At 38.3% G+C, this 27,547-nt stretch overlaps 2 long non-coding RNA genes across 3 annotated transcripts in view; one reads left to right on the top strand and one right to left on the bottom strand.

Annotated features, from left to right (window-relative positions):
* Positions 1-1,166: 1,166 nt before the first annotated feature.
* Positions 1,167-4,853, top strand: LOC144463542 (uncharacterized). 2 transcript variants are annotated; one of them, XR_013491647.1, is made up of 3 exons: positions 1,167-1,638; positions 2,299-2,361; positions 3,591-4,853. It is a non-coding gene; the product is annotated as an uncharacterized LOC144463542 (long non-coding RNA). The 2 variants fall into 2 exon arrangements; XR_013491648.1 differs by having other exon boundaries at positions 3,577-4,853.
* Positions 4,854-11,533: 6,680 nt separating this feature from the next.
* Positions 11,534-27,547, bottom strand: part of LOC144463543 (uncharacterized) — a 36,476-nt gene continuing 20,462 nt past the window's right edge. The window contains exons 2-4 of the long non-coding RNA XR_013491649.1: positions 14,303-14,370; positions 13,525-13,591; positions 11,534-11,905 (exon numbers count right to left, since the gene is read on the bottom strand). This is a non-coding gene — a long non-coding RNA (uncharacterized LOC144463543). The remainder of the gene's footprint in view (positions 11,906-13,524; positions 13,592-14,302; positions 14,371-27,547) is intronic.

The following is a 27,547-nucleotide window of genomic DNA, read 5'->3' as shown; positions in this document are numbered from 1 at the left end:
CAGTGGAAAAAAAATAATAATTCATTCTCATAGTCTGGAAGAGTCTCTGTTAAATATATTGTTTCTCTCCTCTAGAATACCTCCTCACTTCCTGCCCCTCTCTTATGGAGCTACATTAGGGTCAAATGTTTTGTACTTGAAAAAATAAAATTTGAAACTGAAAATTCATGTGTTGATCTTGAATTTTGAAAAATACAACAATGTATTCAAAATAAAAATAAGTATATGAAACGTTTTTTCAGGTTAAATATAATTTTGATTCACTTTGGTAATTCTTTTGAATGAATAATTTATTTTCATTTTTCATTTCCATATATATTTTAACATTTGAGGTCTTATTTTTTTCAGTTGCATGATTTATCTTTTCAGATTCAGGTCACGTGTCAATAAAAACTTCATTATATGCGATAAGTGAAAACCTCACCATATACATAACTAATTTCCTGTATTTATGTTCTTAAAAAAACAAACACCCCCTCTTGTATTGTAATAGTAACATCCGTCTTGGCAAGAGTGTGTTGGTTGTTTCCTAGATCACAAATATAATGTAATTGGTCAGTGTGGTTAAAACAGTAATTGGCAAACTTAACATGATGTTGGGTTGGTTTTTCCTTTGTGTACTAACTTGATGTTTGATTTGTCTTCTCCTTTACATGGTTTGTGTTTTTAGATGTTTTGCCGATGGAGTTGTGAACATTCCATGGCCACACCTGGAGGAGCTATAACAGAGTTAAGGGGTATTTATACTTGTGTGGCAAACCCTATGCCATAGCCTACTCACGTGACCTGTGCCGTTATGAGCATTTATACTTGTGTGGTGGTGTGTCTGTGTTGCTCTGCAGTTACACCTCCAAAACACTGGTCGGCGGTGAGGTTTCTGTTAAGTGTCGTTAAGTTTAGTTGATTCAAGACACACCCAAAACACACTTTAAATATGGTTGTCCCTATTCTCCGGACGACATGGGGAACTGAAATTTCAGTGAAAATTGGCTATTAAATAAAGATTTTGTGGGATGGCTGAAACTGCTACAAGGTTATGTATGCAAGGCTTGGTGTATTTTATGCAAAAAGGTTTTTTAACTTGGCACGATGTGAATCAAGGCAGAAGAATCTCCCGTCTAACTTGCCTTAAGCTGTAGGAACCCTGTGTATGTAAGTGAATTAACGATGGCTCATTTCCATGTAGCTGCTTTGATTTCAGGATCCTTTTATCCTGCATACTTGCTCCATGTCACCCTCACTAGAGCGCTTGAATAGCACAGAGCCATCTTTAGAGTTATTAGTGACACCTGTGTTTTTCCAACCCTGACAAATTAAAATATTTGCTGTGGTGCAACTATCCAATATTTTAACGGTGCTGAGTTCATCAATGGTGATAGATTCTCTATAGTAGGCCTATCTTCTATTTACAAAGACTGAATGATGTTTCTTTTTTTTAAAGACTGTGTTACTTTGATTAGTCTGTCCCAGAGCCCTTGAATAGAGAGTCGCGTCATCTCCATTCACTGTAATGGGCCATTTTTTTCACAGCAATGGCGGTTCGCGGAGCCTCTCAATAGTTCCTGGAAGTAAGCGGCACATGCTAGCAGCGCAATGGAGTTACAGCAGAAAAGACCGGCTGTGATGTACTTTTAACGGGTAAGATGTCCAAAGACTCAAATTTTACATTATCAGCACAACTTATCTAAATTAACATGTGCATTAAAGCTTGTTAGTGGATTATCCCCCATTAAATTAGTAGATTTATGTAATCTTAAAAGATAAGATAACAGATTAGGCTAGGACACTGTACATAGGCCTACTGTACACACCATACAGGTAATGCTAACCATGAACAGCCTGTTAGTTTTAAATTGTCTTCTCCTAAACCATTTTATCTAACACTGGCAAGTTAGAGTGCTTCCAGTCCTGATTTTTTGCGATTATTGAATATTAGCTCAGTCAAATATGACATTGCTGCGTGATTGTTGAGTGGAGGAGGTGAAATTAAACAAAAACTTAACTTATGGTCTGTTTTTTAGGCTTTGTGATTCTGTTGAATATACCTGTCTATAATATGTTACAGCTGAGCTTATATTACATTGATAGCGAAGTGAGAGGGAAGTTTGAGGACCGGAATGAGTTTTAAAACACAAGATTAAGTAATTTTGATAAATGAAACATACCAGGCTAAATGGGGGAATTATTCTAAATACCAAATGTATGTATATATTACTGTGTTATACATATGATCATGCTAAACACATATTCTATCACAGTATTAGATATGTAATCTTGTATATTTGTAACCTGCTGTAGGAGCACTGGGTGGTGGCGGAGCAGTGATGCTGCAGGACCACTGTGTGAGAGAGGACGCTGCAGGTAAGTGCTGAGTCGACCTTGGTGAGACTTAAAACTTAACAAGGTGTCTTTCAAGTAGTTCCAGACATCAGGAATCATACTTAATATGTATTATACTGCATTTTATATTAATTATATAAGTAATTATATTGAATATATAATATATGATATACAGTGTTGGGCAAGTTACTTTGAAAATGTAATACATTGCATATTACCAGTTACCGTCATTATAATATTATAATATTAGTAGGCATTATAAAATAGAAGAGGGTTATGTTGTTTCATAGCAGCTAATTAAAGCACAGAGTTTTAATTACAGTTCATTAACTTACAAATCCAGTAGTGGGCGATATTATATAGTCTGATGAAGGCTCTCCTCTGGAGTGCAGATCTGACCGATTCACACATTCACATACAGTGGTTACAACTTTGTATTAAAATCCCCTGCTTATATAAATAACTGTGATGATATTAAACAATTAAATAGCCTAGACCTTTTCAAATAAAGAGATAACTGTGGACACAGGGACGACCAGACACAGGATCAAAGTCTAATAACTTATGAGATAGGGATGAATATTTGAGAGCCAGTCATATGAAACACAGTAGGCAAATGCTGAGGTTAGCACAACAAAAGCAAATTGGCGTGCCAGTCAGTCACTATGACAAGTGCAAATTAATACAGCAGAGCTGGTAGACCCACCTGCTGGTTTCCAGTGTGCTGATCAGTTACAGCAGCACCCAACACTGAAATATAAGTAAACATTTTAAGGAATTATACTGCAGTGATGCTGCGTGCCTCGTGTCAGGAGTGCTGCAGGATGAGGACCATTCATGTTACAGTTCAGGAGTGGCAATAACAATGATGTTACAGGTCCAGGGGTGAATTGTGGTGCAGGGGCACTCACAGCATGATGCACAAAGATGGTGAGAATTAAATCTGCTCTAAGCCTAGTCTTGCCCTTTTTGGTTTTGGCAAACTGGTCTGCACCAAATTGTGCCTGCAGTGACTTCCCACACACAACTCACTTTTGTCTACCCACAGACGTATCCCATAGTGGTTGAATGCATACAGTATTTGGGAACACTTTATACATGAGACAACTTCAAACAAATGCAATTAAAGCTGATGCCACTTGCCATACTTGTGCCTCATCTCACAAAGCAACTTCAGACCCAGGCATATATAGGTGTGCCTAACCATTTTTCCTCTTTCTTTTTTTTCTCTTTCAGCACAAAAACAACAGGGGGATGCAATGGAGCCTGAACTCACCCCGCAATGAAACAACCCCCTTACCCTGAGTCTCCGTGGGTTTTGCAAGCCTTTCCCTGTTCCTTATTTTTAATAAACCAAACACTGAGCTTCCCAATAGTGTGGTCTTTGTTTGTGGAAATGTGCTAATGCAGTATTTGAGAATAATAACCTTACATATTTTTGTTGTTGTAGTCTGTAGTGAGTCTCAGGTTACTCCTGCTGACTTAGGCCAAAAAAAAAAAATTCTCATCTCTGTGTCAATGAAGAAATTGTGCATGTGTACCTCTCTCTCTAAACGATTGGAATATCCCCACACAGCACCATGGTGGACACTGTACGAGAGGACAACACAGAAGGAAGGGCACAGACAAACTGCTTGACATCCAAGTCATGTTTCTGAGTTTATTAAAAATTAATTTGTTATAGTAAATAAGTACATAGTAAAAAGACAAAGTACATAAAATATATATGTCTATAAACTGCTGCTGCTGCTGCTGCTGCTGCTGCTGCTAGCCCAGTGACCCACTGTGCTGTCACTTGACAGTCATTGGTAGTCACCTGTCGGTCTCCTTCTGTCCCACTGAAAGTAATTAAGATAACATTAGTTATAAATCATTACAACCATTACATTATCAATAAATGTTAGGATGTGATTGCTCTTGACAACCATACAAGACTAAGGACAGAATTGAAAACATCATTTAAAGCAATAAAAGCAACATGCTGTTTCACCAAGGTAAGGAAAGACTAACATATTTAAACAAGGCATACAACAATATATGTTAAATACACATTACATATAGTTATACTGTGTAATAATACATTTCTATCATATAATTATGCTATGTCATTAATATACTTATACTGGCCCATATATAAATACATATCCTTATCCACATCCCTTATATTTAAACTGTGCACTGTGTACATACTGTGTAATATTCCTGTGTGCAATATTTTGCCACTTCCTGTGGAATATCTATACATTCCTATATTTTTACAGTAAAAATACTACACATCATGTGTATTACACTCATCCTGTGCAGCTATTAATCATGAGCATACAGTATCTGTTTCAGTGAAAGGTATATATGGATTTTCTATTATTTTCATTATGTCTAATTTGTATTTAAAAAATATTTTATCCTTTTTCTATTGCCTCTGCTCTGAGCTCTGAGCTGCTGTAACGTGAATTTCCAAGGTTGGGATTAATAGAGTCTTACCTAACTGTAGTAAACTAACACTAATCCTCAAATATTAGTACATTTTACTTTAAAAAAACAACATAAAGATGTGACTGTTTATGGCGTGCTACACGTATATTATAAATAAATGTAGTTGTTGACAGCTACTTACCAAAAATCGGAGTTCTGTCTTTCAGTATTATGTATCATAGACATATATACATAGACGCCGCATTGACTGCCGCTGCCTATCAGAGCCGACGTCCTCGCCGGCCGCCATCTTGGATGGGTCTCGCTTCGCCTCCACAGTGCATTCACTTCTATTGAGGAAGGAGCTGTATGCACAAGTAAAATAGAATAACTCACTGAATTTTCAACTGATTTTCACGCGGTTTGGTTTGTTACAAACGGCACACATGTAGTTATGATACAGGATGCTTTCGTACATTAAAAATGCGGGATTTCATGCTTTAATACTTTCTGCAGATAGCAGCAGCATGTTATTTAGGTCACAACACAGTTATTTTTTTCACCTCAACCCCAGAGTGGCATGGATATATATATATATATATATATATATATATGTATATGCAATAAAAGCAACATGATGTATATAATGTATATATATATGTATGTATGTATATACATATATATATATATACCTACACAGTATTTATATACTGTTATATACTTGGTCAAATAGCCCTTACACAGCCTGGAGGTGTGTTTGGGGTCATTGTCCTGTTGAAAAATAAATGATGGTCCAACTAAACGCAAACCGGATGGGATGACATGTCGCTGCAGGATGCTGTGGTAGCCATGCTGGTTCAGTGTGCCTTCAATTTTGAATAAATCCCCAACAGTGTCACCAGCAAAACACCCCCACACCATCACACCTCCTCCTCCATGCTTCACAGTGGGAACCAGGCATGTGGAATCCATCCGTTCACCTTTTCTGCGTCTCACAAAGACACGGCTGTTGGAACCAAAGATCTCAAATTTGGACTCATCAGACCAAAGCACAGATTTCCACTGGTCTAATGTCCATTCCTTGTGTTTCTTGGCCCAAACAAATCTCTTCTGCTTGTTGCCTCTCCTTAGCAGTGGTTTCCTAGCAGCTATTTGACCATGAAGGCCTTTTCATGCTTTAATACTTTCTGCAGATAGCAGCAGCATGTTACATGCATTTTTAATGTACAAAAGCATCCTGTATCATAACTACATGTGTGCTGTTTGTAACAAACCAAACCGCGTGAAAATCAGTTGAAAATTCAGTGAGTATAGTATATAGTATATAGTTATGATACAGGATGCTTTCGTACATTAAAAATGCGGGATTTCATGCTTTAATACTTTCTGCAGATAGCAACAGCATGTTATTTAGGTCACAACACAGTTATTTTATTCACCTCAACCCCAGAGTGGCATGGATATATATATATATACATATATATATATATATATATATATATATATATATATAGATAGATATATAGATATATAGCCTATAGGCTATAGATAGATATAGATATATACACACACATATATATACACTGTATAAACACAATATACACAATACAAAACATAGTATAGCATATTAATAAATTTATTAATATATTTTAATAAAGAAAAAGCTCTATTGTTGATTGAGTTTATTTCTCACACACACCCACTCTCTTTTATACCCACAGCCATCAGACTTAATAATTCTTTGTTAAATAGATGATCTTACAGACTTCTTTGAAATTTTCTTTTCGGGGATTAGTAAAGTTATTCTTATTACACTGACTGCTGTGATCCCTCAAAAGTAGTAAAAAACATTTTCAGTATTTACATAAACACTGAAATTAATTTTGATATTATAACTATGAAAATTGGACTGTGGTCAAGATAATTTGAAAAAAGATACAGAAGGATGAGCAGCAGGGGATATTTGCAGCACAGCTGGTGGAAAAGTGAATATGTGCACAAAGGTGTGCTAGGCAAGGCAAGGCAAGGCAAGGCAAGTTTATTTGTATAGCACAATTCAACACAAGGTAATTCAAAGTGCTTTACAGAGACATTAAAAGCAACAAGACACAATTTAAAACAATAAAAACAGTCGATTGAAAAGGGAAATAGAAATTGAGAATCATAGTGATAATAATAAAATACAGTAACATAAAATAAAAACAGGCTCAATACATTGAACCGTCAGGATAAGAAAAGAAGTAAAATAATAAAAAGGATAAATCAGCAGTGTGTAGTTAAAAAGTACGGGCAGCAGAATACAGCAGGTAAGTATTTAATCTAAGAGTACGCTTCAGTAAACAATAGTGTTTTTAGCCCTGATTTAAAGGAGCTGACAGTTTGAGCAAACCTCAGATCTACATATTATGCTATACATAATATGCTATATTGTGTTTTGTATTGTGTATATGGTGTTTATACAGTATGTTTATACAGTATATAAATACTGTATATATATATATATATATATATATATATAGCCTATATATATGTATATGTATATATATGTATATATATATATATATATATATATATATATATATATATATATCCCACTCTGGGGTTGAGGTGAATAAAAGAACTGTGTTGTGATCTAAATAACATGCTGTTGCTATCTGCAGAAAGTATTAAAGCATGAAATCCCGCATTTTTAATGTACGAAAGCATCCTGTATCATAACTACATGTGTGCCGTTTGTAACAAACCACACTGCGTGAAAATCAGTTGAAAATTCAGTGAGTTATTCTATTTTACTTGTGCATACAGCTCCTTCCTCAATAGAAGTGAATGCACTGTGGAGGCGAAGCGAGACCCATCCAAGATGGCGGCCGGCGAGGACGTCGGCTCCAATAGGCAGCGGCAGTCAATTTGGCGTCTATGTATATATGTCTATGCTCAGGCACTCGATGCGGCGTCTATGTATATATGTCTATGATTATGTATTTAAACGGCCCGCCAGTAACTTCCGGGAACTATCCGAGGTCTACATGAGTCACGTGACGCACAAGCATTTTGGACTTCCGTTGTCGCGACTCTGTTACATTCTACGGCACTGGTCTGTCCCTCAGCGGTATCTTTGCCTCACTGCAGTGCAGGAAACCATAATACATTAAGGTAACAGGCTTGTTACTGCCCCCTGGAGCCTAGGGCTGAGAACACCCATTGGTGCTTGATGGTCCCATTTGCAGTTGCAGTGGGTGATTTCCCCCTACTAAATGCCCTGTTGTTTTTTTTTTGTATGTTTTAGGCGCAGAGCTGCTCACCCTCACACACTGGCTGAGAAAACTGACATTTGTCACGTTTCACATCCATTTTCTCACGCAGACGAAAACAGTTTTACTCATGTTATTAATGTGATGCTTCCTCTCCACTCACTTTATTTGCACCTTCTTGCTCTCTTAGTTTTATACCTGTTTTTTATATTTGCACTCTTCCCAAATTGTATTGCAATTGCTGCACAGCATTTCCCTGAGGATAAAGTTCATCTTATCACAGCATGTGTATCTTTTTTGTGCCTATCATTAAAGTGACACACAACAGCCATATCAATATATATTAATACTTTAAACAAAGTTCTGAAATATATGAACATCTTAACCCTCAGATAATCTTTGAAACTACAAACATACCACCTGTGTGGGCCCGTGTTCATGTGCTGCTGGAAGATATTTGTGCAACCACTTGGCTGCATTACTTAAGCAGACAGCTCATTTGAGTACACTGGCAACTAAAAATGTTCTAGCTGTTCTTCCTAAGCAAACAGCAAGTCTGGTACAAACCCTGCACCCAGGTAAAACACACAAAAACAAAAGAAATCAACTGTCTTTACTACTTTTATTTTGATAATTGTTACCAACAAGTATAATTTCCACTCTCAATTTCTCAACATTTGGAAAACATAACAATCTTGTGCAAAATATGCAACATGTTTTGTCAGGGCATCGCTCCAGAACCAGTGGACGAGCTTGTCGTGCAAAAGCCTTGGACCTGTGGGAGGAAATGTGTACAGACTACGCAGTACAAAGCACATAAAAGGTAATTTTATTATCCAAATACTAATAAAAATACAGATTTATATAAGGTGACAACAAGTCTACTAAGACATGAACATGGTGTTTTTGGAACAGTGATGTAAGCAGCATCCCTCCTCTGCAAAGACTGTTGATAGAGTGTCTACTCTCACTATGGTGGCATCAAAATGTTTTCCCCAAAATTTCCCTTACTACCTGTCTCACATTACACACTTCCACACTGCATTTTGTTCCTGGTAAGTGGGCTGAACAAACGCATGTGCAGGTGTCAGGTATCACCTGAAATGCCACGGATAATTGAAGAGGGAACACCAGCGCTGGGTTAGCATGCTTCGCCCTAGGCTTACTGCAAGTAGATTTTATGAGGCAGGTCATGTTAGGTTAGAGTCCACTGCAAAAACTCTCTGAATAATTACACTCTGAAGAAGTATGACGGGTGCCTGACTGACCACAGCCACAAGAACAAGAGGTTCTTTGGCACTTCGCAGAGACATTGTATGTAAATATTTTCCCATGTGGTCTTATCATTCACCCCCCCCCCCCCCCCCCCACCACATCAGGGTCAAAAGTCTGAAACTCAAAAAACAGATTGGAAACTGAAAAAAAAAATTTGAAAGTGAAAAAATAAGATTTGAAACTGTAAAAAATAAGATCTGAATCTGAAAAGATAAAACATGCAACTGAAAAAAAAGACCTCAAATGTTAAAATATATATGGAAGTGAAAAGTGAAAATAAATTATTCATTCAAAAGAATTACCAAAGTGAATCAAAATTATATTTAACCTGAAAAAACGTTTCATATACTTATTTTTATTTTGAATACATTGTTGTATTTTTAAAATTCAAGATCAACACATGAATTTTCAGTTTCAAATTTTATTTTTTCAAGTACAAAACATTTGACCCTAATGTAGCTCCATACTCTCTCTGGAGCAGAAGGAGCTCTTTGACATTGCTCAGAGGATCTTGGCTCCAAGAAAGGGAATCAGTGCTGCAGATGAATCGTCAGGTGAAACTCAAGTCCCTAGTTTATATTCTGTGGTGAGAGGTGACTGCAGAGAGACTGCAGAGAATCATCTCTTCTTTCAAGCTACCGCGGGAAAGTGTCTCCAGGAAGTCAACATGGAGAACAACAGGGAGAACCATTGCTGCTTCTGTGACCCTTGGTTCATCCCAATGTCCCTCCTCGACTCCTCTATCCTCAATCATTTGACCCAGAAATCGATCGAGACTTGTCATCATGAAGAACGTCTCAACTCATTAAATGCACTCAGAGGAGTCGAGGAGAGAGTGGGTTTTCAGAGGGGAAAGAAGCGAGGATACATGAGTGCAGCCTTTGCAGAAGTCTTTTACTGACACACCCCGATTGGGTATCAGTTATTGATTGGACAGTGCAGTGCTGCAGCCGATCGGACTGGTCTGATACATCACGTCAGTGGAATGTCATTCTGGAGGGAAGACAGATAAGAGATTAAACTCAAGTGTATCACTCCCAAGTTTGATATTTGATTTGTTTTCTAATTAACAATTGAATTAAAAATCTGAACAAGAAAAAGAAACAAACAACCTTATTCATTTATGAGAAAGATGGCTCTCTTCACAATCTGTTATTTCCCTCATCAACTTTTATTATGGATACTATCAAAGTTAGGGCGTCTATCTGTAAGTGAGAAACACTTTTTACATCACTGAATGTCATTTTCATTCAGCCACACTGAGCCTGATCATTCCTGAGCGTCGGATTGATGAGTTACAGAATTTAAATTTGCCCTGAAACTTTGGCTTAATAAATCATTTTCAGTGTTCAAAGACTGAAAAGGCCTAAATTATGTGACATTACTGCATTATTTTCTTCTTTGTTACACCTACTTTTGTGTGTCACACCATGTTGTGCAGAATTTAATGCTGGGAATGAAACCATGTTTTCTTGAACATAACCATTGGCTTTGTTTTATGGCCTGTAATATCCGCTCCAGGGTTCTGAACACGTGAAGTCCTTCAACCCATGCTACATGTTTTCATTGACTCAAAATACGGATGTTAAACTTAACGGCCTAAAAAGAATTGTAACAAATTTCAAAAATCCTATACTGAATCACAGTGCACAATGAATTTTATTTACAATCAAATACAACACTTGACTTACACAACTAGATTTATAGAAAAACAAAAACAAAGTAAATTAACAGATTTCATATTCCAATAGATCCAAACAGTAAATTTTGATTCATTAGTTTGTAGTGGTGGAAATGCAGGTGGTAGGTGTGCTTTTTCTTGAGTTCAGTTTTTTTTCTCTACAAACTTGATGTGTGATGCCTCTTGGCACATGACCACAACCAGGCCATGGGAGGGTCCTATCTTGGGTCTACCACTTTGCCATCTGGACTGGCTCCAAGGTGTGGAGCATCGGGGTGAATGGTAAGACCACATGGAAAAATATTTACATACAACGTCTCTGTGAAGTGCCAAAGAACCTCTTGTTCTCGTGGCTGTGGTCAGTCAGGCACCTGTCATACTTCTTCAGAGTGTAATTATTCAGAGAGTTTTTGCAGTGGACTCTAACCTAACATGACCTGCCTCATAAAACCTACTTGCAGTAAGCCTAGGGCGAAGCATGCTAACCCAGCGCTGGTGTTCCCTCTTCAATTATCCGTGGCATTTCAGGTGACACCTGTAGACTCTGCAAACGCATGTGCAGAGTCTACAGGTGACACCTGTAGACTCTGCACATGCGTTTGTTCAGCCCACTTACCGGGAACAAAATGCAGTGTGGAAGTGTGTAATATGAGACAGGTAGTAAGGGAAATTTTGGGGAAAACATTTTGATGCCACCATAGTGAGAGCAGACACTCTATCAACAGTCTTTGCAGAGGAGGGATGCTGCTTACATCACTGTTCCAAAAACACCATGTTCATGTCTTAGTAGACTTGTTGTCACCTTATATAAATCTGTATTTTTATTAGTATTTGGATAATAAAATTACCTTTTATGTGCTTTGTAGTGCATAGTCTGTACACATTTCCTCCCACAGGTCCAAGGCTTTTGCACGACAAGCTCGTCCACTGGTTCTGGAGCGATGCCCTGACAAAACATGTTGCATATTTTGCACAAGATTGTTATGTTTTCCAAATGTTGAGAAATTGAGAGTGGAAATTATACTTGTTGGTAACAATTATCAAAATAAAAGTAGTAAAGACAGTTGATTTCTTTTGTTTTTGTGTGTTTTACCTGGGTGCAGGGTTTGTACCAGACGTGCTGTTTGCTTAGGAAGAACAGCTAGAACATTTTTAGTTGCCGGTGTACTCAAATGAGCTGTCTGCTTAAGTAATGCAGCCAAGTGGTTGCACAAATATCTTCCAGCAGCACATGAACACGTTTAGGCTATCATATCAGGTGGTATGTTTGGTAGTTTCAAAGATTATCTGAGGGTTAAGATGTTCATATATTTCAGAACTTTGTTTAAAGTATTAATATATATTAATATGGCTGTTGTGTGTCACTTTAATGATAGGCACAAAAAAGATACACATGCTGTGATAAGATGAACTTTATCCTCAGGGAAATGCTGTGCAGCAATTGCAATACAATTTGGGAAGAGTGCAAATATAAAAAACAGGTATAAAACTAAGAGAGCAAGAAGGTGCAAATAAAGTGAGTGGAGAGGAAGCATCACATTAATAACATGAGTAAAACTGTTTTTGTCTGCGTGAGAAAATGGATGTGAAACGTGACAAATGTCAGTTTTCTCAGCCAGTGTGTGAGGGTGAGCAGCTCTGCGCCTAAAACACATACAAAAAAAAACAAAAAAACAGGGCATTTAGTAGGGGGAAATCACCCACTGCAACTGCAAATGGGACCATCAAGCACCAATGGGTGTTCTCAGCCCTAGGCTCCAGGGGGCAGTAACAAGCCTGTTACCTTAATGTATTATGGTTTCCTGCACTGCAGTGAGGCAAAGATACCGCTGTGGGACAGACTAATCAAGGTAACACAGTCTTTTTAAAAAAAAACCCATCATTCAGTCTTTGTAAATAGAAGATAGGCCTACTATAGAGAATCTATCACCATTGACGAACTCAGCACCGTTAAAATATTGGATAGTTGCACCACAGCAAATATTTTAATTTGTCAGGGTTGGAAAAACACAGGTGTCACTAATAACTCTAAAGATGGCTCTGTGCTATTCAAGCGCTCTAGTGAGGGTGACATGGAGCAAGTATGCAGGATAAAAGGATCCTGAAATCAAAGCAGCTACATGGAAATGAGCCATCGTTAATTCACTTACATACACAGGGTTCCTACAGCTTAAGGCAAGTTAGACGGGAGATTCTTCTGCCTTGATTCACATCGTGCCAAGTTAAAAAACCTTTTTGCATAAAATACACCAAGCCTTGCATACATAACCTTGTAGCAGTTTCAGCCATCCCACAAAATCTTTATTTAATAGCCAATTTTCACTGAAATTTCAGTTCCCCATGTCGTCCGGAGAATAGGGACAACCATATTTAAAGTGTGTTTTGGGTGTGTCTTGAATCAACTAAACTTAACGACACTTAACAGAAACCTCACCGCCGACCAGTGTTTTGGAGGTGTAACTGCAGAGCAACACAGACACACCACCACACAAGTATAAATGCTCATAACGGCACAGGTCACGTGAGTAGGCTATGGCATAGGGTTTGCCACACAAGTATAAATACCCCTTAACTCTGTTGTAGCTCCTCCAGGTGTGGCCATGGAATGTTCACAACTCCATCGGCAAAACATCTAAAAACACAAACCATGTAAAGGAGAAGACAAATCAAACATCAAGTTAGTACACAAAGGAAAAACCAACCCAACATCATGTTAAGTTTGCCAATTACTGTTTTAACCGCACTGACCAATTACATTATATTTGTGATCTAGGAAACAACCAACACACTCTTGCCAAGACGGATGTTACTATTACAATACAAGAGGGGGTGTTTATTGTTTTTTTAAGAACATAAGGAAATTAGTTATGTATATGGTGAGGTTTTCACTTATCGGATATAATGAAGTTTTTATTGACACGTGACCTTAAAAGGCTCTATGTAACATGGTGTCTACAGGTAGGTAGCAATGTGTGCACGTTGCTTGCCAGGCACTTAATGCGCATCTGCTGTGCTTCCTCTGCCCTCATGTTAGCCATGTGTGCAACATTGCTTGCCAGGCGCCTCATGCACATCTGCAGCGCAGCTTGCCCTGAATTGGCTGCACGTGCCGTGCATGCCGCTTTGCCTCACGCATCCACTTATGCTTGCACAGCTACTTTTAGGCATGTTGACATCAGCAAAGGTGGTCTGCAGCAAAAATTACTGTCGCAGTCAGTGGTTTAACTCTGATGTCATGCACATTACCATTTACGTTCCACAACGTAAGATCAAACTGCCATTAAAATCACACTTTAAATTGTTTGCATGCGGCAAGCCCAAAATTTCATGTGTTAACACTCACCAGATAGCCGTACAAATTATTCCGAATTTCAACTTGATACAGTGCCCTCCGGCATCAGCAAAGGTGGTCTGCAGCAAAGATGAGACAATACAAAGGTGAGTCACAATCAGTGGTTAAAGTCTGATGTCTAATCCACACTACTGTCTTTTTTTTCCACAATGGAAGCAGAAACTGTCAGTGAATATTGGAGATGAACTGATCACACCCTTTCAGTCCTGATACCACAGCCTGGCCTTTGGGTATTTGCTGATACCCAGTACCAATACGATATCAGTGTTTGATTTATAAGCTGTATACCTCACTCTGTTAAAGAGATTGGAATCATTTTTATGTGTAAGGCAACATCAGGCCTGACTTAAACATTGCATTACTTTGTAAAAGAAAAATACAACAATGCATAGATATGATGTATGTATAATAATGTATCATGAATTTGTTCAAAATTGTATTAGATAATCATCAATCAATCAATTCAATCAATTTTATTTATAAAGCCCAATATCACAAATCACAATTTGCCTCACAGGGCTTTACAGCATACGACATCCCTCTGTCCTTATGACCCTCGCAGCGGATAAGGAAAAACTCCCCAAAAAAACCCCTTTAACGGGGAAAAAAAACGGTAGAAACCTCAGGAAGAGCAACTGAGGAGGGATCCCTCTTCCAGGACGGACAGACGTGCAATAGATGTCGTACAGAACAGATCAGCATAATAAATTAACAGTAATCCGCATGACACAATGAGACAGAGAGCGAGACAGAGAGAGAGAGAGACAGAGAGAGAGATGCAGGTAATGACAGTAGCTTACAACAACATTATTGAAAGTAATAATATTATAGTTATAGTTCTGGCTACTGTGGTACAATATGTTGAAAGTATGTATTAATATCTGGCAGTATACATGTGTGACAATAGTCATATGTGTATAATAACAGTAGAAGTATGACTAATGACTAATGATGGCAGCAGCAGCAGGAGGCATCTGGCAGGACCACGGCAGCAGCACAACCACACACGTCACACTGTCCAGGCACCGCTGCGATATGAGTTAATCTGAGAGACAGTGGAGCACAAAGGCTCCGGAGAAGAAGCCGAGTTAGTGACATCCAGAATGGCCGAGTTAGCAAGATGCAGTAATAGAATACGAGAGAGAGAGAGAGAAGGAGAGAAGGTGCCCGGTGTATTATGGGGGGGGGGGTCCTCCGGCAGACTAGGCCTAAGTCAGCCTAACTAGGGGCTGGTACAGGGCAAGCCTGAGCCAGCCCTAACTATAAGCTTTATCAAAGAGGAAAGTCTTAAGTCTAGTCTTAAATGTGGAGACGGTGTCTGCCTCCCGGACCGTAACAGGAAGATGATTCCACAGGAGAGGAGCCTGATAGCTGAAGGCTCTAGCTCCTGATCTACTTCTGGAGACTTTAGGGACCACGAGTAACCCTGCGTTCTCAGAGCACAGTGTTCTGGTGGGATAATATGGCACTATGAGCTCACTAAGATATGATGGAGCTTGACCATTTAGAGCTTTATAAGTTAACAGTAGGATTTTAAATTCAATTCTGGATTTTACAGGGAGCCAGTGCAGAGAAGCTAAAACAGGAGAAATATGATCTCGTTTCTTAGTTCCTGTTAGTACACGTGCTGCTGCATTCTGAATTAGCTGGAGAGTTTTTAAGGACTTACTAGAGCTACCTGATAATAAAGAGTTACAGTAATCCAGCCTAGAGGTAACAAAAGCGTGGACCAATTTTTCTGCATCTTTTCGGGTCAGGATAGGTCTAATTTTCGCAATATTACGCAGATGAAAAAATGCAGTCCGTGAAGTTTGTTTTAAATGAGAATTAAAAGACAAATCTTGATCGATATTACTCCGAGGTTTCTTACGGTAGTGCTAGAGGCCAGAGCAATGCCATCTAGAGAAACTATGCCATCAGATAAAGAGTCTTTGAGTTGTTTGGGGCCAAGAACAATAACTTCAGTTTTGTCTGAATTTAACATCAGGAAATTGGTGCTCATCCAGTTTTTTATGTCTTTAAGGCAGTTATGGAGTTTAGTTAATTGATTACTTTCTTCTGGCTTCATCGATAAATACAACTGAGTATCATCCGCATAACAATGGAAATTTATAGAGTGATTTCTAATGATGTTACCTAAAGGAAGCATATATAGAGTAAATAGGATTGGTCCGAGCACAGAACCTTGCGGAACTCCAAAACAAACTTTGGTACGTAAGGATGATTCATTATGAACGTCAACAAACTGAAAACGATCAGATAAATAAGATTTAAACCAGCTTAGTGCTGAACCTTTTAGGCCAATTAAGTGATCCAGTCTCTGCAGTAGAATTTGATGGTCAACTGTGTCAAACGCCGCACTAAGATCTAATAAAACAAGTACAGAGACAAGTCCTTTGTCTGAAGCAATCAGAAGGTCATTTGTAATTTTAACTAGTGCTGTCTCAGTGCTATGATGCACTCTAAATCCTGACTGAAATTCCTCAAATAAATTATTATCATGGAGAAAATCACACAGCTGGTCTGCGACTACTTTCTCAAGGATCTTTGACATAAAGGGAAGATTAGATATTGGTCTATAGTTGGCTAACACCTCTGGATCCAGGGTGGGCTTTTTTAGGAGAGGTTTAATTACAGCTACCTTAAAAGATTGTGGTACATAGCCTGTTAATAAGGATATATTGATCATATCTAATATATGAGTGTTAACTAAAGGAAAGACCTCCTTAAGTAGCCTAGTTGGGATGGGGTCTAAGAGACACGTTGATGATTTAGATGAAGAAATCACTGCTGTCAGTTCTTGAAGAGAAATTGGGGAGAAGCAATCTAAATATATATTAGGTCTTACAGCTGTGTTTGAGGTTAGATAGGTACTATCTGAGGACAGGAGGTCATGAATTTTGCCTCTAATAGTTAGAATTTTGTCATTAAAAAAGCTCAAAAAATCATTACTGCTAAGGGCTAAAGGAATACAAGGCTCAATAGAGCTTTGACTCTCAGTCAGCCTGGCTACAGTGCTGAAAAGAAACCTGGGGTTGTTCTTGTTTTCTTCTATTAATGCTGAGTAATAGTTTGCTCTGGCATTGCGGAGGCCCCTCTTATAAGTTTTGAGACTGTCTGTCCAGATTAAACGAGATTCTTCCAGTTTGGTCAATCGCCAATTCCTTTCAAATTTTCGCGATATTTGTTTTAACTTACGGGTTTGAGAGTTATACCAAGGAGCGAACTTTCTTTGCTTTTTTAACTTCTTTTTAAGAGGAGCTACAGAGTCAAGTGTTGTTCGCAACGAGCCTACGGCGCTATCGACAAAATGATCAAAGTCGGTACAGGAAACCTCTGTTACTGAGGGACTTGGTATTGAATTTAACGACGGAGTAATCTTTTCCTTAAATTTTGCGACAGCACTATCTGATAAACATCTAGTATAGTAACTGTTGCTGAGTGGCGTGTAATCGGGTAAAAAGAAATCAAAAGTAATCAGATAATGATCCGATAGCGAGGGATTCTGTGGAAAGACTTTTAGGTTATCAATTTCAATTCCATACGTCAGAACTAGATCGAGGGTATGGTTAAAACAATGAGTGGGTTCGTGTACACCCTGACTGAAGCCAATGGAGTCTAATAATGAGATAAACGCGGTAGCCAGGGAGTCATTATCAACGTCGACATGAATGTTAAAATCGCCTACAATAATAATTTTATCTGATTTAAGAACTAAACTGGATAAAAACTCTGAGAATTCAGATACAAATTCAGAATACGGGCCAGGAGCACGGTACACTATAACAAATAAAAGTGGCTGCGAGGTTTTCCAGGTCGGATGTAAAAGACTAAGAACGAGGCTTTCAAATGAATTATAATCTAGTTTAGGTTTAGGGCTGATTAACAGACTAGAGTTAAAAATGGCTGCAACTCCCCCTCCTCTGCCGCTGCCTCGAGGAATGTGGGTATTATTATGACTGGGAGGAGTGAATTTATGAGTAAGTGATTCACTGTAAAAACTACTTTACTAAATAAATAAGTGTAAACTATACATAATAAAAAAGACTGTGTGCAGTTTGGAATCACACTGAACTGAATTCATCAAATTTGAATAATTTATTAATTGCATTTTACTCAGTTTTTTTTAATAAAATCAGCCGAGAACCACTGAGTAGAATTTAATTATGTTTATCAGGAAAGTCAAAAGTGCAGAAAATTGATGAATTTTACTCATTGGGAGGTCTTTGATTTTAACCACCTCACTTCCGCCCAAAGCATTTTGCGCCACATGGACGTCTGCCACACATTTCATGGACTATCGTTTGCTTAAAGGTAAGTTTTTTAATTGTTCTTATTTAACAAACAATTCAAGTTTCTGTAGCAGTTAAACATTGTTTTGCGTTACTGCAAGTTACCAAACATGCCAACTTTACTGCACTGTAAGTCAAAATTAAGTTATAATGTTAGTGAGTCGAAGTCAGCCTCAGTCTGCATCGTCTTTGATTCGACTAAAAGCATTGCAATGACTGAAAAAGTAGTCTGTCACAATTTAATATGACTATCCCAAGTATAATGCAATACCGTTATATAATGGCCGTAAAATACAAGCTAATCTTTTATTTAATTTAGTTTACTGGCCTCAGCCCAAGCCCCCCCTCCCCCACCCTAATAAGCTAGCTAGCAAGCATAACGTTAGCCGAGACCGTGATGCGCAAATGGAGGAACAAACATTGCTCTCAGAGGTGAGTAATTAACTCACGAGTTTCATTTAAAGTTACTGCATTTATTTTTCACAACGAAATTGTACTCGAGTAACATTTTTACTCAAGTAACATGTTAAAAGCAGTATACTTATCAGCTTTTGTAACGTTACACATTTCGGAAGAAAAATCAGTCGGTTTTGTGTAGTTACATTTTGAAACAAAGTGCGCTGTTTCCTCTTTCTTATTTTAATTTGGTGTTATTTTTATCCAACGTCTGTTAATGTGTTTTGAGCACACTGGCTGGTGTTTTGCTAATCCCAAATTCACCGGCTCTCACCGAGGCTCTCTCCGTTAACGTTACGTTAGTTACATTCAGAAGGCTTGAACGGCCTTCTTCAGTTTTCTCGGAGTAACGTTATGCTTTCAAGCTGTGGTTGCAGGTCACACTGACAGATAAACAGTCACACCGAGCTGCGTTTGTGAATGCTGGGTTGAGAACATTAGAGCTTGATGCGGACTCTGAGCTGCCAGAGAGAGGCTTCGTTAAAGTCCATTCTCACTGAGGGCGAATATCCGCGCGGATTATTCTCGCGGAAAAATATAAAAGTTGATTTCATGGGTTCTTACGGAAGTTTGCACACCGGGGCGGAACTTTCGGGCGGTGAAAAAAGTTTCCGCCCAGACTTTGACCCCCGCGGAATTCGCCGGCGGAACTACATAGCTGGGCCAATGAAATTGTTTGTTTATAGTCGCGCAGACCGAGAGAGTCCGAAATCCAGTCAGGCAGGACAGTATGAGAGAAAAGTTGATAAACCTCGTTTCACGCACCCCGTCCTTTTTGAAAACAGACGGGATGATTTTATGAACAATGAATTAAAGGACAACGTCTGGCAGTCCATTGTCCAGCTTGGTGGCTGCGGTGAGAGTGTAAGTGCGAAAGAAAGTTGATGTTGACGCTTGTTAAATGTTAGCTTGCTAGCTCGTTGCTATGGCGGGTGGATAGTGCCACGGTAATCCGACCGCAGGAGACTCTCGTGTGACATCAACGTCTGAACTGGCTGACTTACTCCGTCGCCAGTGCAAATTGTCGTTGATAAGTACGTCGCCACACCTACGCCATCATGCCCCCCCCCCCCCCCCCCCCCCCCGTCCCACACACGCACAATGTCAACTTTCTAATTCACATCAGTTCTGGTCTCCATAAATCTGTTCTGTTTGCATGGGCATTCAAACATGATTTTTTACATAACAATCTTCCACAGTTGCAATAACGGCAATATTTTTGCTTTTACCTTCACATTAAACAGCTTTGTCGCTGATTTATATTTAATTAAACAACAATGTAACGCGAGTCTGTCAGCAACTTTATTGCATTACATTAACTGTCAAAATGGGGTATAGGCCTAAACTCTGTCCATATTTAGCGACAAGTTCATAGGAAAATATTTAACTTGTTGACTGGACAGTTGGAGCCTTTCTTCCAGTCTTTGTCAAAAAAAAAACAAAAAAAAAACACCTCTCATATTTACCATTGAATAGTTTAACAATAGGCCTAATGTACCTAAATAAGATATTTTTGAACAATTGAACACAAGAAAGCTGATGCACCTGCTCAAAGGCTTATACATAGCCTATGTAAACTTTACAGTAGGCTAATCTCAGCACACATAGAGGGCAAGAGTAGTTATTTGGAACCATCAACCAACATATTAACATAATTAATCTAAGATTGTTTTTATTGCCTCAGCATTTCATGTAGCCTATAACATTTATTAAATAGGTCTACATTATTTTGTCTATTGCACGTTTTCACCTGATTCTTTTATATGATATACTTATTAATGGTGCACAAATAAAATAAAATAAAATAAAATAAAATATACCGGACTGAAAAAAAAAAAAAAAAGAAACACAGCAGGACTCGAACCTGTGCCGCTCCAGTAAAAATTGCAATGGGTATTTGTTGCAGAACTCCTACCAAGTGAGCTATTGAAGTAACTTGCAATTTTGCAGTTTGTAAAAAGTACCATACAGTAGTAAGCTGCACAAAGCACCGTCAGCGCATAGACAAGTCTTTATGTGCTTAATGGTCCCATGAAAAACGATGAAAAACGATTCATAACCGGACCCAGACAGGACGTGAAAAGTGGACATGTCCGGCCAAAAGAGAAGTCTTGGTCACCCTAAGTTAAAACTGGATTTTAAAATGCACTAACCCACCTGTGTTCTTCATGGTATAATGAAAATAAAGTATTAGGTGGGTATCAGGTGTTGATTAAATAGGAAATGAAAACACACAAAATAACAAAATTTAATTCTGTTGCCTTTTATTCAACAATTGTCCTCCATCTTTGGTCGACACAGCCAGGTGTCTGGTTTGTGAGCAGGAAGATAACTCCTTACTAATTTATCCTTGATGGTGGGGGCCCTTCTAAAACTGATACCCGGCGGTTCAGGGAATACCTCTTGTAAAGAAGGGTCACTCTCAATGATATCCCAGTTTTTCTTTATAATGTGTTTGATCTGGACAGCTTCTTTGCTGTAGCGAGTGACAAAATAGGGTTTCTGAACTTGTTCCTGTTTAGGTTTAGAACTGAGCAAATCCCTCCTCTCCAGTGATAAAGCTCTATTATGAGCCTGAGTAAGAAGCTCAGATTTATGCCCTCTCTGTCTAAAACGCTGCTGCATGTCCATGGACTGATTTAAAAAATCCTGATCAGAATCACATATACGTCTTAATCTTTGCATTTGTCCATAAGGGATATTCTTAATGAGCAACGGGGGGTGAAAACTGTCTGCATGCAATACAGTGTTGCGGTCAGTTTTCTTTCTAAAAATGGAGGTGTGCAAGTACCCTTGGTCATCTTAAATAAAATACTTATATATATATATTAAGTATTAAGTATTTTTGCATTGTGGTATTGATACTTTTGATCTGAGTAGCCTACTTCTTCCAACACTCAACACTGTAACTACAACAATCATTGAACAATGGCACCATCTAGTGGATAAGATCCGCAATAGACGTTCCCACGGAAACATTGTTAAATTTGGACATGGAATTTTAAATTTTGCAATTTTGAAAGCAGGGCACAGCTTAGACACACTGTCGAAGACTGACCGTCGAAACCGGTTTGTGTGAGTAGCCTGTACCAGTGAGGCATTAAAGATATCAGAAGGAGTGTTGCTGGCTTCTTGTTCTTTTTACACAGCTTAGGCCTAGTTCAGCGCAATTTCAATGCTGCAACTGCTCAAAAGAAAAACAAAAAGTGAATCCAAAGGATGAGCATAGTACAGGCTATGCACTGTACTGTGTAGTTCCCAATATACACGAAAATAAAGACATGTTAACATATAAAACATGTAAGCTATTGAAAGACTTGAATTCACTCAATTAAGTTGGGGAAAGTCACACTGACGACGGCGTACAAGGGGATCGACGTACTTTTTTTTTTCTTCCAACTTTATTGAAAGTTGGAACAACAACAAACAATTCAGTCATTCCAGCTCACGTTTCCGTACAATAGAGTTACACATATATGACAGCATAACAAGAGTTAAACAAAAGAGAGAACAATCGAATTAACAATAAAAAATAAATAAATTTTTTGGTGACAGACCTCGTAATCCCATGAGAATTGTAATTAGAATTGTTGTGACAGATTATTGGTTGAAAATTTCTGAGTGTATAGGCCGTATTTGTAATTAACTTCAGACAAGGGGACGTACTTTGGTGACGACGTGCTTTGGTGACGACGTACTTTGGTGACGACGTGTGTTTCAGACGTTTATTTTGTTAGTAATTCTAACATACGCCATTGTCATGTCGCCGTCGATACACGTTCTTTCAGTGCACTCGCCGTGAAGTCGCCGCTGGTCTCTCATCTGCTGTCCCATTCACTCCCATTCAAAAATCCACACGGTCAGGCGGTGACGGAAGGGGAGGTTGCCCCTCCTCCTTCTCCTGGTAATCCTTGCATTGGCACTATCCACCCGCCATACGCTGCTGCTGCTGCTACTACTCTCGTCCATGTTCACCCACACCCATTCACGCAGCGCGGACTTGGAACACAACAACGCGAAATTCCGCACCGCTTCCGTTCCGTGCCTGTGTGTATGGTTTGAGCGCGGAAAGGCGCTGCGCGAATATTCCGCAAATCCGTCCCGCATTTCCGCATCACGGCAGCGAGAATGAACCACATTTAACACTGTAAATATTATGTTAACATGTCACGCTCAATATATCCAAATGCTACGCGATGTCTCCTTTTTCCCACTAAAGTTATAGAAGTCATACTGCCAACAGTGTGTGTCCACAGAGTAAATCACTCAGTTAGGCGTTGGACATTCTTATAGAATGATGAGACCAAAATAAATACCAGAAAAAGAGACCATATCCACATGGAAAAACGACCAGAATACATTTCCTTTTTATAAATAATTTGCCCTATAATGTTTCAATCACTGATAGTCTTCCTCATGTGAAAGTGAAGAAGGGAACACACACTTGTAGGCTTAAAAGACAACTTACGATGAAACGTCACATCTTTTGATATTATAAATTTTCTTTGTCAGGGTTATTCCTAGCCTCATTCTTATTTGCATATGACATGTTTCAGTGTTCCTGCTATTAGCATACCCTTAAGGTAAAGGATCTACAAAGGTTATTAAGCTTCAACAGTTATTATTTCATGCCACTGTTTTTATGATTTGCTATGTTTTTTTTTTTTGTTATGGAAGTAAATCTATTGTAAGTGTGTCTAACTAGTCTTTCAAATGCTACTGGGTTATTTAAATGCAGTTCTTTACTTAACTAAGATCGTAGACCTCTTTCTTCTTTGTACCCATAAACAGATGTTCTCTTATTAGAGACCTGAATGTAGTGGACTTATATCTGATACATGGATAGTTATCCAAAGAAAGTTAAGTCAAGACATCTGGACTTGTTTTTAGATATTGAAGATGTTCCTTTAAGAACAAGAAGCCTTTTGGATGAGAGGCGAAACGTCTTAAAGATCTAAAAACAAGTCCAGTTGCCTTGATTCAACCCTCTTTGGATGATAAACTGATATTTTCTGGTAGCTGAGTGACAATGTTTGTAAATTTCTTAACACTCAGATTTCCATCATGCAGTATGTGGACAAGCAAGTGTAAATTTCGATTAAGTTACTACTAATATGTTCCCTGTTTTGTGTGTGTGTATGTGTGTGTGTGTGTGTGTGTGTAAAATATGAATTTATTCAATTTAATTAAATGCTGATATGAATTTACTTCCAGATGCATGAAGAATCTGTGACTAAAAGTTATTAACAGGTATGTATCACACTTACGTTATGCGTAATACACCATATGCTGTGATACCATATTTCTCATACAGTACATGTTGTGTAAAGGTTTGTATACCGTTTGCATTGCAGTAGAAATTGATAACTATTTTTTGTATCAACTTTTGGTGCATAAAAAGCAGATTAGCTAGAGTTTAAATTGTTGGTGATGTTCAAAACCTGTAGTTCCAACCTGAATTTGAAATTAAAGCAGCAGAAAATATAGAAATACTGATTACAGATTTCTCATAGTCATACAGTTAAGCTGTAAATGGTTTGTACATACTTTTCCACACCTGTAACACTAATTAATCATGTTTTCGTCTTGTAATAATGTAACAGCAAAAAAGTTTATTGTGAACATTCTTAAAGGGATAGTTCAGTTTTTTTAGAGCAGTACATTGCTCAGCATCTGTGCCAGTATAACTGTTTCTCCACATTGGGGACACGTGGATTGCAGTCTACTGCAGGTAAGACGCTAACTATGAATAAATACCTCATACAATCCCACTTCAAAAAATGAACTATCCCTTTAAGATGTCAGACAAAAACTCTATGAAATCATTTTTTAAGGTAAGATGTACATCAACAAATGCCAAACAATAAATATTTAAAGCAAAGGTGCCCAATCTCTTACATGTAATGGTATATTATAGGGCTGAACGATTTTGAAAAAATATCTAATTGTGATTATGTTTTCGGTGATATTGCAATTGTGATATGATTTGCAATATCAGAGGGAATTATAATTTTGTATCATTGTTCTCATTTTTTTTTTTGAAAAACATTAAAATAATTATGGTGTGATTTTTGTGGGGATCTGTAACAGACGTTTTTTTGAAGTCTGTAGAATATGATGTGTAGGCCAGAACATCTCTGCAGCATAACATTTCAGTTAAAATGATATTTTGACACACATTTTGCCTTTAAGAAATATTGTGCCTCCTGTGATTTGAAAATTGCAGTAGGCTGTATTGCGATTTTGATAAAATTGATTGATTAATTGTTCAGCCCTAGTACATTATTTAATTACTAGATCTATTAGTGATGTAGGCTACTAGTTATACACTAAGTAAATAAGACCTTTTTTTTTCTTATTACCTTAAAATCTGCAAGTCTTTGTCTGCTACAAAGGGGAATCTACTAAAACATTACAGACTACAACACGCAACATTTGGTCGTGGGCAATCCCAGCCATGTCTATATGACAGTTGCCCTTGCACATTTAAAACACAGAGTGCCCTCCGCACACATTTGTCCAGGTATCATGCAGCTGAAGACAGTCTACAGCCAGGAATCATCTCTGTTTTTAAGTGTTTAGTTTGCGGTGCTAGTTGTTCTACAGAGAAGGACTACTTTCAGCATATTGGAAATCATCTGAAGAGCCATGAAACTGTCTTTTGTGTACCGTGAAACTTGGTGTATAAGTCGCACTTTTTTCCCTTTGTTTTAATCTAAAAAGTTGGGTGCGGGTTATAGACCGGTGCGACCTATAAACCAAGGTAAATGCTGACATAGGTAATTTGACCCACAAGATGACGCTACGTTAGGCTGATCAAACGTCCTCTTTTGCCCGGACATCTCCACTTTTCACATCCCGTCCGGGGCATCTGGGGGTATTTTATAAACTGATGATAATGTCCGGTTTTCCGTGTGTTTGTGTGTGTGTGTGTTAGAGTGTGGCACGGGCAGCATATTTCTGTCCGAACCCGAACCATTATTTAATGACCAAAGCACTGAGTTTGTGTCACACAGTGGTTACAGGCTATTTAACAGGCCAGGCATGCGCCGTGGGTGCTCAGCTGTGGAGAGGGAGACCTCCGTGTTTGAGACAGGAGCGGGAGGTCCGACGCTTCTAGTGAGAGGAGAGGAAGAAATAAAACAAAATAAGATAAAATAGGAAAAACCTGTCTCCCTCTTTTATTTTATTTTCAGCGTTTAATCAAGGCGGGGGTGGGCGGCTGGAGGTCCGAGACTTCCAGCGAGGAGAGAGGTAGAAACAAATAGCCAATAGTGTGTCTGTGTGTGTTATGTTCAGGTGTTGTCACGTAACAGTGCCCAAGCAATAAACAGGACAGACAATAGGATTTTATTTATTTTTACACTACATTTTCACTGAAAGCTGACCGAATCCGACCCGAGCCCGAATACAATTTATAGCTACACCCGGCCGACCCGTCGGGTACCATTGGGCTCAGATCGCCACACTCTAGTGTGTGTATGTGTCCCCTATTGGGGCCTATCTGAATTTCTGTCTTTGAGAGATATTATTTTGTAATATAACTGAATTTTCTATCCATACATATAAATTTTAAATATATTAAAATTATAAGGCATCTTTGAGTAAACTGCGAGTATCATTTAAGTAGGCTAGTGTCCTCTTTTTTGGAAATCAAAATATGGTCACCCTACGCTACGTAGTAATTTAAACTCATTCGTTTTTGGGATTTGAGTAAGCATGTATAGTTACAGCCCACACTGTAATGAGGTACTGTAATGCTGTCTTCTTAAAACAGAAAAAAGAAGTTTAACGTTAATTTAAACTCATTTTTATGGCTCAGATGTTGTTATGCTGTAATTTTATTTCCTGAAGAGGTTGTTTGGAAAATTGCAATCTGAAAAGTAACCAAAGCTGCTTAAGAGGTTATTGTGTTTTGAATGTGTTTCAAATGTTTAAAAATAAAGGGAAACAGTGTAGGAATAACTTGTATAACGTTTTTATTAACAAATAGTAATATAAAACCTTGTTTTCCCTGTTTGAGACCTTAAAAAATAGACTGCGACTTATATGCCAGTGTGACTTATATTCCGAGTTTTACGGTATTTGAAGGATGCAGCTTTCGGACAAATATATACAATACATTTCTGAAACACAAAAGTAGAAGACACAAATACTATTCTTTGAGCGAAGCAAGGCGTGTATGAGAGTCACCACAATCAGACTGTCGACCATTCTGATTTATTAGAGGCCAGTGATGGTGAGGGCACTAGTTTAGATTGTGATAAGGAAAGTGCATCATACTTAGTTCTTCAAAGAATCGGCTTACTTCTGCTGAAGCTAGAATGCGTCTATAATGCCTCAGTGAAGTGCATTGATGCCTTGGTTGAAGACCTTCAGTTCATTTCATCTTCAGCATCTGTTGAAGTTGTTAGAAATATACTTGATTCAACATTGAAGTTAAATAAGTGCATTGTTGACCAGGCCATCATAACAGACTTAGCAGAAC

The sequence above is a fragment of the Epinephelus lanceolatus genome, chromosome 5 (assembly GCF_041903045.1).
Source record: "Epinephelus lanceolatus isolate andai-2023 chromosome 5, ASM4190304v1, whole genome shotgun sequence".
Lineage (NCBI taxonomy): Eukaryota > Metazoa > Chordata > Actinopteri > Perciformes > Serranidae > Epinephelus > Epinephelus lanceolatus.
This window is presented reverse-complemented; position numbering and strand designations above follow the sequence as displayed.